This window comes from Sturnus vulgaris, chromosome 3 (assembly GCF_052056855.1).
Source record: "Sturnus vulgaris isolate bStuVul1 chromosome 3, bStuVul1.hap1, whole genome shotgun sequence".
Lineage (NCBI taxonomy): Eukaryota > Metazoa > Chordata > Aves > Passeriformes > Sturnidae > Sturnus > Sturnus vulgaris.
Genome location: NC_142245.1, coordinates 41,016,179 through 41,028,069, shown reverse-complemented (window position 1 = coordinate 41,028,069; position 11,891 = coordinate 41,016,179). Strand labels below are relative to the sequence as shown.

General features: G+C 42.4%; 1 long non-coding RNA gene across 4 annotated transcripts in view; it reads left to right on the top strand.

Annotated features, from left to right (window-relative positions):
* Positions 1–160: 160 nt before the first annotated feature.
* Positions 161–11,891, top strand: part of LOC148224301 (uncharacterized) — a 75,020-nt gene continuing 63,289 nt past the window's right edge. For all 4 annotated transcript variants that reach the window (XR_015802314.1, XR_015802310.1, XR_015802309.1 and 1 more), the window contains exon 1: positions 161–490. This is a non-coding gene — a long non-coding RNA (uncharacterized LOC148224301). The remainder of the gene's footprint in view (positions 491–11,891) is intronic.

Sequence of the window (11,891 nt, the reverse complement as noted above, 5' to 3'; positions counted from 1 at the left end):
GATTCGGCGAGGCGGCGGAGACAGGGGACGGAGCAGGCGGGGACGAGCCCGTGGCTGCCGGGGGCAGATGGCAGCAGTGCCGGGAGCGGTCCTGCCGGGCAGAGACGGGGACAGCGGGAGGAGGATGGGGCGGTGCGGGCGGCCGCGGCGTGGGCAGAGGCTGCCTCGGTTCCCGGCGAACCGGAGAGGCGCGGCTGGGTCTGTGCACGGACTCAGCTATTCCATCCCCTCCTAGGCAATAATTCAGATACACCCGACCTTTCGAGCTGCTGCCAGTGTGCGAGGTGGAATAGAAAAGAGAGAGGGAGGGAGCACAGAAACAGCATCCTTTGTCAGCGTCCTCTTGCCTCCCATCCCCGGGGCCCGCTGCATCCTTCCCCGCTCCGGGCTATGGCCATGCCTGGTGCTCTTCCGACCTCTGTGTGTTGGGAGAGGCGAGGAGGGGGCTGGAGAGGCCATGTGCACAGAAATTAGGGGCGGAAAAGGAAGGGTAAGTCTACCAGGCTTACAGTGTCTCGACCACCTACTGTTGCTCTTGTATTGTTGTTATCCAGCTTCCCAGAACAACAGTCAGACCTGAGCATTTACTGTGATTCTATAAGTATTTTGCAAATGAATGTTTGAATATGTAGGAACACGTTCAGTTGAATTTACTTAGAGGAGTAAAACAACGTTTAGTGCCACAAATTGGGTATTACAAATTTCACTAAGACGTCAGTTGTTTACACCAAATGATGTCTGTGCTGACGTCCATTAAATCCTGTGAGCTAAGCCTTTCTGTATATTAGTTGCACGATGTAGCCATGTGCTGCATTTTGTTTTGCTCCATGCTTTTCCAAGTACCTTTTTCCTTTTTTTCACCTGAAACTTCAGGAATGACTGGGGAGATGGTTTGAGAAAATATTTATTTATTAAATGCATTTTTTCTGCCATCGAAAAAAAAAAAAAAGAACCAAAATAAGGCAACTGTGAAGTAGCTATGCTCAAAGGCCAGAGACAAAAGCATGGGGCATGAAAATTTATGGAGACTAATTCCATTTCATTTAAGCAAGTGTAGAGTCATTTGTAGTGATAGCTATGAAATACATGCATTTTCATATCATTTTAGCTGAGTTTGCATGTAGTTCTGTCATATTACCAGTTTTCATTAACATCTTCAAGTAAATCTGCCTCAACAATTGCGGATCTCCTGCCAAATTTAATATATGCTGGATTGATGTCAAAGCCACTTTTGGTTGTCATTTTTCCCTCTTCTAACAATGATGGAAATGCTAGTAGTTGAGCTGTTAGCTGAATTTTCCTTTTGTTTCACTTTTGGGAATGTGAGTTTATAAATGAGCATCCTGGACTCTTAATGTTGTTCTTTAAACTGCTCCATGATTTCATATTAACTACAATCAGTATCTCCAGTTGCAATGAAGTGTGATTCACTCATTAGGGGCTGAAGTATGTTAAAGCTTACTTGTGAGACTGAAAGCTGCTTTGTTCAGAGTCTGAAGTGTGGCAAAAAATTCAATAAATTTGAATGCACAGCTGCAGCAAATGCAGTATGGGGTAAGAGGGGCTGGAATTGTAGGGCTGCCAACTCTGAAGAAGAAAGAACCTGCTCCTAGAATGAAGAATTTGACAACTTGGGAAATGGCTGGATACATTTTATTTATTTATTTATTTCCCCAAAAGAATTTATTTGAACAAAGCTGATCATGCAGCTAAGATCTTTTATGTTAGGAAAGTCATTGTACATGGTAACTAGAAGTTGGCCTGAGATGAGCTCATCCCCAAATGACTGATTTTTGGGCTGGATGATAAGAGCCACTGGACTCTCTGGAGTCATATAACTGATGTCTGCTAGGAACAGTATCGCCTTCACGAAATGGTAACGTCAAGATTTATTGTTTTCAGTATTGCCACCTTTCTGCTCTCTTTGAATGAGAAATTATGCCCTTAGTGTTCTGAACGCTTTCAAATGAAATGCCCAGGAATCTTACAAGTGGTTTTAGAATAGACAGAGGAAGTTAATTCCTACAAACCAGCAGTAACTTCTGTTCCTTTTGCATGTTGCTTGCCTCTCGGTATTTTTTTCAGTTTAAAAGAAAACTCTTGGATTTCAGTATCTAAAAATTGTAGCTAAACATAATAAAACTACTTATTTAATTCATTAATATGTGTTATAATAGACAATTGAGCCCAGTAGCAGGTTCCACAAGCAAAAATGCCTGTGGAGATTGAGAAAGTGGTGGTAACCTTCCAATAAGTCATTGCATTGTCTCAGTGCAGAATAGCTACTGCTGTCTAAGATCCATTATTTAATTATATGTCAGTAGGCATCATATAATGAACTAATCACTCTTCCTTTCCTTGATGGGAGGGCAAAAGCCTTATGAAGTGTTGAGAACCAAAACTTCCTATCCTATTGATCCCCAGTCAGCCTGAGCTTCCTCCATCTCACACACATGGGTTCAGGACAGGTTGTGGTTGGCATGACTGGAACGTTCAAGTGGGATGCTGTGAAACAGCGTCTTTTCTGTCCCTCTACTGCACTGTGCTCAGTCAAGGTGAGAGAGCTTTCCCTGGACAGATAAGGACACTGCCAGCTCCCTCCAGCCTGGGGAGCTGCACCCCAATGTAAATATTGCTGTAAGTAAGAACCCTTCTGGCTCTGTACTAGTGAACAGATCAGATGTCTTCAGGAACACTTTTCAGGTGGCACAGATCTGATTTTGTCATAAGAACCAACAGGCAGCCTGGAAGTCACTACATTTGCTTTTTACAGTATATTAACCATCTTCCAATTGCCTCAGCCTAAGCCTCCCACTCATAGCCCTTTTAGCTGTTGAGAGTTAGGAGCAGCTGGTGCTGTGAATGCTTAAAATAATCAATAATTCCTTTGGGGTAGATAGCTTCTTCCTCCAAACATATCAGCATGATTTACAGTGGAAAAACACCCCAAAGCAACACATATTCTGGGTAATTTTTTTAAAGGTAGCCAATAAGTAGTGTTGTCTTCCTGCTGCTCCTGAGCAAGGCTGAGAGGCCAGACACAGGTGAAACCTATGTTTTTCTAACTGAACAACCTCAACCCTGTGCATTTCTGAGTTTGCCCTTGGGTTCTAGCCTAACTCTGGGTTTTCTCACTCCACTGATACAGTTAGTATCATTTTTTTTTTTATTTCAAAGCTGAGGGGGGAGCATGTTATTGCCCAGCTTTTATCTTTTGTGATCCTCCTCACCAGCATGCTCGTAAAGCCCTGACAAACAGTATTCCCAGAGCTGTTGTCAAACATCTCCACCATCTCACACCCTTCCCAGCTGTGCCTAAGGGATCTGACACAGCTGGGTGAGGGCATCAGTTTGGGGGCTGCTGTCCTGAGAGGACCAGTGGGGTAGTGTCTGTCTTGACCACAACTGTCCTTTCAGTTGGGGGGGCTCTTTATTTGGTTTTGTGGGTGATTTTTGTGAGGTAAAAGCACATTCTGTTTTCTCTCTTAAGAAAAGCCTCTTCCGATTGGTGTTTTTGTGAAGAGAGGAAGAGATTTTTGAGCAGGTTTGGCTTTGGCACTTCCTGGAAGAGTAGTCACCATTTTGCAATGACCAGGTGTGGCAGATGTGCAAGTTCACAGCTGACACTGCTGCAAGGAGGGGAGCCCAAAGCAGTGCCAAGTCACTACCTAACCAAAGGTACTGCAGTTCACTTCTTGGCCCTTAAGAAAGATGTGAATTTTTTTTTCCCTTCCCTCCTTTCCAGGAGGAAAACCTGCAGCAACAGTCTCTGGAAACAGTGCTGGTAATTTGCTACTCACAGGTGCTCTTGCTTCTTCTGAGAGCGTGGGGAAAATGCTGTGAGCCTCAGTGAATGAATGCCTGCAGCTGATGGGCCCTAGCCTGGATCTCACCCAGCTGCAGGACAAGCCAGGAAATGGATGAGCTATGAGTTAGGAGCCACTTCCAGAGAAAGAAGCTGGTTCCCAGTGATTACAGTAAGTTCCATATATAGATGATGCAATGAGGTCTTTTAGTCCCTTTCAATTTTATTGAAAGAGCTGTTACAGGTTATGTTTGAAGGACATAATTTTAGGGCAATTTTTCCTCCTTCTTTGTAAAATATAATAAGGGATTGAGAGTACTGGAACGGCTTAAAGATTTCTTGGTTTGGTTTTCAATTTTTTTATAAAATTGAAAATATATAAAAAAAAGATGCAGTCTGTGTTTTGCAGTCTTGAGTTAATGCTTCTTCTGGTTTTGGTTGAGATAGAGCTGTTTTCTTCTCAGTACAGCTCTGTGTTTTGATTCAGCATGAGAATAATGTTGATAACACACTGAAAGCTTTTGTTTTTTGTGAAGTTGTGCTCATCCGTAAGTCAAAAACTTTTTTGTGTGTGTCTCATGCTCTGCCAGTGAGGAGACACACAAAAGGAAAACTGGAAAGGAACACTGCTGGGACAGGTGACCCGAACTGGCCAAAGGGATGTTTTCATACCCTAAAATATCATGCCCAGTATATAAACTGGGGTAGTTACCCAAGAGAGTCGATGTGGGTTTGGGGATGGAGTCTGGCATTGGTGAGTGGGTGTGAGCATTGTGCATCACTTGTTTGTTGTGGTTTGGTTTTGTTATCATTATTGCTTTTTTTTTTTTTTTTTTTTTAGTTATTTAGCTCTTCCTATATCAACCTACAAGTTTTACTGGTGATTGTCCTCCCCATTGCACTGGTGGAGGCAGGGAGGGTGATGAGGAGTGGCTGCTGTAGTGCTTAATTGCCACCTGCACAACAGTGACAATAGGTCATTCTTATTGTGAGGGCTCACATTTTGGGTGGAAGTGTTAGGTGTGATAAAAATTCTAAGAATTACTTCTACACCCCCAATTAGTTCTGCTTTTTGGTTAAATGAACTCTTCAGTGAGGGTCAACTGATGTTCACTTCTCTGCACTCTGAAAGGAATGTAATGCTTCCTTTATTTTTCCTGTCGCTATCACAGTTCTGAGTGCTGGTAAAAGCTGAGTTTTGAATGAAAAAGGAAAAAAGGTTCCTAATTAAACATAAAAAATTAATTAGCACCGAAGCTGTTACCTTCTTATCAATTAGCACAGGAGAGAGCAAACTGTAGTAAATTCTGGTATTCCAAATTTATTGTTTTTTAACATTCTCTTGGCTGGCAAAGTTTCACCCGCCAGCATGGTCCCAACAGCCGGGCAGGTGCGTCACGCAGTGAGGGGCTGGGAAATGAATCACAGCTCTTGCTTTGCCAGGGAGCTTCCAGAATAGCAAAACCCGAGTGGGAACAGCACTAAGCGACAGAACTTTAAATGAAAACCAACAGAGGCTGTTTAGGACTGGGACAGAAATAGGAGCAAATAAAAGCAAAATTCTGCAGAAAAGGCTCTCGGTGCACGAAGCACCTGAGAGGAATTGTCAAGGGAAAAGCTGGTGGAGGGGGGTGTCCCACTCCCCTGGGACAGAGAATCCCGAGAACCTCCCGGACATGCCCCAGGGACCGAGCAGGGTTGCTCTGCCCTGGGGCCACATGGCCCAGCCCACCAAACAGGTCACAGTCCTCAGTAAGAACCTGTGGCTTCAGTTTTCTCTCTGTTTTTTTTTTTTCTTGGTTTCTTTCTTTTCTTTTTTTTTTTTTTTTTGGTTTGGTTTGGTTTTTTTGTGAGTCGTTTTTGTTTGTTTATTTGAACACAATCCATGCAGTAATTATGGCTTTGTTCTCTGAAAGCATTTTGTTTGCTTAGTGCCAAGTAAGTGAAGATCTTAACAGAGATCCAGCCATTTTAATAGCTGCTCATATAATACAGTCCTCCCTGTGGTTTTTCTCCTGCAGCAACCACTATTATAACTTCTCATATAGTCCCTGAGAGTGAGCTAAACCTCTCTGCCCTTCTCACCCTCACCCCTGAAGTTCAAAGTTTCAAACCAGACAGAAAAAGAGCCAACAGTTAAATAAATGTTCCTGAGAGGCTGTTGTGTGGGACTATGTGTCACTGGGATTTATTCTTTTACTACCCTGTGAAGTGCTGAACAGATTTTGAGAGTGAATTTAGAGCCTCTAACCAAGTGGTCTGTTTTACACATCCACGTGCCTTCCCCATATCAGTTTGCAGTGCCTGAGATCTTTTCTTGGGACAGGCACAAACGCTTTGCTCAGCCAGCATTAAACAGGAATGCTGATGCCCTGGAGTTAAGTACTTATTATGAGGATGTTTTGTACTGATCACTGTATTCAACCACGTGGTCCATGGAAAATGGGTATTTTTCAACTCGTAGTGGTCACTAAGCTTCTTTAGCTTTGAAGAAAATGTTTGTAGACTTCACTCAGGTCATTTTAGAGTAGAAATAATTTGGCTTGGCAATTGTATCTGAAGGATATTGCACAGGATGTCATTAGCAAGCAATTCCTTTAAATTACAAATACATGGAAAACATTATTCTATTGTTTTTAATCTCATGGCTTCTTTTTTTTTTTTCCCAGTGAGGCTACAAAAAGATTCTTTCAAAATGGGAAATAGTCTGACCCAGATACTCTTAATGATCTCCATGATACCTTTAATTTAAAATGGCAATATTGCAGAGTGCAATTACTGTGAAACAGCAAATATTGAATTTGTATTGATGCTTACAATGCCTTTTGGACTACTTTTTGGTTCCTAGCATGTCGGGAAAGTTCACTGTGCAAGATATGTTATTCACATGTCTGTTGGTAACCTTGTTATGGGTCATACTTACAGTTTACTGCTGAGGTGTCTTCTTTTTCCAGAGTTCTTATGGAATATGTGCTCCTACATTGTTTCCCTCAGATGTCTGAGATAAAAATCTCGCAGTTTGGGGATTATTTGGAATATGCAGGTTATGTCTAAGAGTTTAATGAAATTTCTGAAAGAGTAAACCGATGGCCTATAGACTTAAGTGTAGTTATCAGGAATCTCCACCTCCAGTGACAAGATATTTTTTAAATGCTGAAAGCCAGAGGAACATACATTGAGAATGTTTAGCTGTCAAAACTATAGAGTGGAACAAAGAAGAATGAAAAATGGGTTGTCTAGGGCAGTACTGAAGTGTCAGTAGAACCATGGATTACAAAAAGTTATCTGCCAAATGGTGCTTTCACCAGAATGAACAACTGGAATATATCATGTTAGAAATCCTAAACATACATTTCATTTCTTGAGTTTGAAGAGCTGATCTTTTAGGAGAAAATTGTTCCATGATTTTTTTTTTCTTTTTGATGAATCTGAAAATAAATTTGAAGGCAATAGCTGCATCTCTAACCTCTGGTGGATGAATACAGATTGCAAGCAGAACAAAAGGAGCTCAACAAACTGGTTGTAGCCACCCCGTGCCACCGCTGGCTGATCCCCAGCTGTGGCCAAGCTCCCGCCTTGGCTCAGCTGACTGAGCTGCTTGACATGCCTGCATCCCAGCCCATCACAGCCCCGAGCCCTTTCTTCTTGGGGCTTGCTTTGACTGAAACAAGCAGGGAGAGCTTCCACACGGGGCGGGGTCAAGAGATGCAAATGAGGTGTTTTGCTATAAACCTTGAGGGGAGTTGGAGCGCAGGGCTCAGGCCATTGCTGGTTAGAAACAAATGAATAGAGATGAGATGGTGTCAGTAATCATGCAGGAGCCTGTCTGTTACCTCCTGGATGGGGGTCACACGAAAAACGGGATTTCATTGCAGCTGACACAGACAAATGTGTCTACATTGACTGGTTTAGATGTTTTTAGGGGAAACAGCCAGTTGTGTGAGTGATCCTTCCTCTCACTGTTGCCTGGGTACAGCTAAAGAGCAAAGGGGTTCAGCTTTGCTTGAGAAGCAAGCTGAGTGGGTCACTAAGGCTTCTTTTTAAAATTCTTTTTTTCAAGAAAAAAAAGAAAACACTTTGTTTACAAGAACCTATTTGAAGGTCTTGGGTGTTTATATCTCATTCACAGACCTGCAATTTATCCTCAGTTAATATAAAAACAAAGTTAATAAAATAACCTCTGTTTTGATTCTCTGTTCAGTATCCCTCTTTGTGGCTGTTTTGTTCAAAAATAAAGGAGGGGAGGGGGGAAGTGAGCATATTCTAGGTACAAAGGGAGAAGATAAAAGCATCAGTCTGTTTCTGTACCTCCTATGTAATATTGCCATAGTAACGAGGAGCTGACTGTGGCTGTTCATCACTGAATGCTGAGGTAAAGCAGACACTCTTCTTATTCAAAGGAATATTAGTAAAATACAGATTTTTAAGATGTCAATAAAGAATTAGGAAAAAAATATCTGCCTTACACAGCACACTGTGAAAGCTAATAATGAAGTGCCACTTAGAAAGAAGACAGGGCAATTAAGGCGTTTAGCAAACATCTCTAATGCTGTAAATCAGAGCGGCTTCTCCTCCACACAAAGCCATGCTGAGGTGTGATGTGCAGTCACAGATGATATATTTTGACACGAAATGTGCATGAGATGAGCAGCTCTCTTCCCTTCTGCCTCATACATTTCTGGCATGGCTGTGGCCATTGCCAAATATTTGTACTGCAGCATTGACTGGCCATGCTCTAATCCAGATTAAAGTATAAGTGGGTAAAGTATTTTATGTATTTAGAACTGTGTGATGTCTCCTAGATCCTGGTGCTATTTTTTAACCCTTAAGCCACTTGAGGAGAGAATTAAATTCTGTTCCAGGTGTGTGCATCAAAAATATTTATATTTTTGAAATTTCAGTGAAAAGAGGAATAATTCAATTGCTGTTGGTAAAAATTTGGGAAGGATAGAAATGTGCACTGATTTCAGACCATAATTACTAACATAACTTACTGTTACTATTGTAACTTCTCTGCGCTTTAAAGCAGGATTTTGACATTTAAGTTGTTGTATTTCTGTATTCAATAGCAGCCTTTTTCTCTAAGGCTTCTGTATTTGATCAAATGATAAATTAAACAGGATTTTTTACTCTGCACACACTCTCAAAGGTCTTATTAAATTGAAAGTTGCAGGTTCTGGTTTTCTTTTCTGGAGGCTTTCTCAGTCTGAAGCTTGTTTAAAATGAGGGCTTGAAGCATGGAGCAGAACCTTGCTAGCAGCCACGGCTGCCTTCTGGGATCAGGAGGTCAGAAGGGGCTGCAGGAATAGATTTTCATACACCAACAGTGTTCTCTGCCAGCCTCTTGTGCCTCGGGTTGGGGTTTCAACAAGGACAAGAGCTCGAGGCAACAGCTCTGGGGAAAGTGATCCATGCTCAGATGCCTGGGAAAAAGATACAGATTCAGGTCAGAGCCAGGCTGAAGGGATGAAAAGACTCAGCCAGGAGGAGCAATGGCTGGAGGCTGTCACTGTTGGGTCTTGTAGAAGAGGAGACTGAGCTAAGAATGCTGGCAAATCCCTGTGAAATGCCAAAGAGAATGGATGTACCAACTCTTCCTATGATTCCCATGATTGCTACCCATCAGGTAGCAGGTGACAAACTGGCTCCACAGACAGAGCCACTTTATTCACTCAGCCCTATGCTGGCAGGAGGAAGGCTGGCATTCACTTTTTCCTCTTTGAAAAAAGCACACGAGAATGTCTCACACACCTGCACACCATGGCTGTCGGGCCAATCACTCTGAAGTTAGGTGTGAAGTATTTCATCCATCCTCCTTTGTTTAAAAGGCTCATACAGACTTTTAAAAAGGGATTTCAACATCGCTTGCTGTTCAGGCTTTGCTCTTCCTTGTGCAGCCTGGTTGTGTTTCTAGAAGTTTTTTATGCTGTATTGTGATGGGTTTTACAACAGCTCACTGCAGTGGCCACTAGAAAATGCCAGAACCTGCCTAATTATGCAGCCTGTTGGGCTGCACTTTGACATGTTCTGGTTGATGTTGACTGTGTTTCCTGGAAAAAGGCTGGCAAATCCAAGCTTTCACCCCCTGAGCATACTAATGGGGTCTTTCTTGTGTTTCGTCTGCCAGGGAGCCTGTGTGTGGGAAGGGAGCAAATAGAGATCATGTAACTTGGTCTCTTTACACAGTTTGAGCAGTTGCCTGAATGGTATTTTTATTGCTTGGCTATGGGTAGTAAACACTTTTTTTTTCCCTGTGAAACTGTGTCCTATCTGGCTTGTGAAGCTCCAGTTTCAAAAACAGCTCTTAGGGTTTCAAGGGCAGCTTTGTGTGTGTGAGAAACTGTGTGTTCATGAGGAGATAGGAAACAAGGATTTGGAAGAGGGAAAAGTTGTTTGTGAGTTACTGTTTCTTGACAACTACTGTAGTTAAAAGAAAAAACAATTTTTGGAATAAATGAAGTGCAGGATTTCTCTCTACCTGGTTCATGTCCTTGTCTTAGGGAAGAGTTATTGCATCGTGGGCATCTTCTTTGCCTTGTCTAGTAAGGTCAGAAGAGAAGTTAAAAATTCTCCCTCAGTATCATCAACAGCCTGGTTGTTATGTTGCTCTCCTGGAAGGTGAGGGGATGTGGGTGTGAACTCCTTCATACAGAGGACATGAGTGCAGTGACCACTGCTTAGCATGCTATGCAAAGTTTACCACTTTGTAGGAGAGTTTTCACCATCAGAGAGATGACAGTGAAACGTTTCTGCTTGTAAAAGAACCCAGCTCTTACAGATAGTAACAATTAATAGCTAAATCTCTGCAAATATGTTGAATGCAACATCTGAGCACAGATTTGAGAAACATTTTTCTTGGGTACTTCTTCATTACTTTAGGGGTTTTTAAATTATTTCATCCTCACCTCTCCAGCCAGGGTATGAAAAAAGTCAGTGTGCTCCTGTGAGAGGGCACATCTTCAGCCTTCAGAGCCTCAGGCTCTGTTGGATTTTGGTGTCTGGCTTGGACTTGTGAATGCTGTTCTATGAGCTTAATGCCTCAGCAGGATGGGGCAGTGCCAAGAGTTGCCTCACTGCGACTACATCCCTCTTCTGACTGCTGTAGATTCAGGCTCTTGTCTTAATTTATATGTGTTGTGATGCAGGTGCTTTTGCACAACAAAAACCCTTTTGTGTGGGGAAAAAAGATAGAGTACTGAAGTTGGGACTATAATGTGTGCTCTCTGTGGGTATTTATCTAAATTCTTTAGAGAAAGTAGACAATGCATCATCTAACACAAGGATGAAGCAATGTTGACACAAGGAAGTGTGGGTTCAACACAGTATCTCATGAACAGACAGCAATTAATCCAACGAGTGAATGGCCAGTTGAGACGATTAGCACACAAATAGGCAGATTTGAACTTGGATTTAATGGTACATTTACAGTGACTCCTCAGCAGTTGTGTTCACTTGGAGTAAGATTTGGGTCACTCATAAAGGAAACACGGGTATGCCAATGTGGATCCTTGTGGATCCTTCCAACTCGACATATTCTGTGATATGTCTTTGCTTATTCATCTGCTGAATACTTTTTCTGCTTTTCCTTGTGTACATGCCAGGATGCTGTGCACTGTAACTCACTCTTGTGTGAAGCCAGCCTTGTATTACTCGTGTCATTTCCTCTCCTTTCAACAACCACCTGTTGATTTATTCCTCGCCTTTCTCAAGGCTGAATTACCCTTGACAGGTGCTGTAGGAGGGATGAAAACTCATGGTACAAGATATACTGCTTACAAAGTCTTAAGCTTTGCAAATGGAGAGTTGCATGAGCTTAAAAGGAGTCTTAGACTGTCTTGTCTCAGAAAGTTTTCTCATGGTAGTTTAATTACTTCTTTTTTCTTTCTGCACTTTTGCTGTGCTATCTTCAAGCCCATTTGAGGTTGGATCAGAAATCAGCTTCAGAGCTGTGTTGGTACAGAAGAGGTCAACAGCCACTGACCCACAACAATGTCTCTTCACCTCGACTTGTCTGTATGTCTGTCCTGAGTGCTCACTGTAGACAGAGCTGTGAGCTCAGCTCTGGAGAGCTGGCTGAATTGTCTCA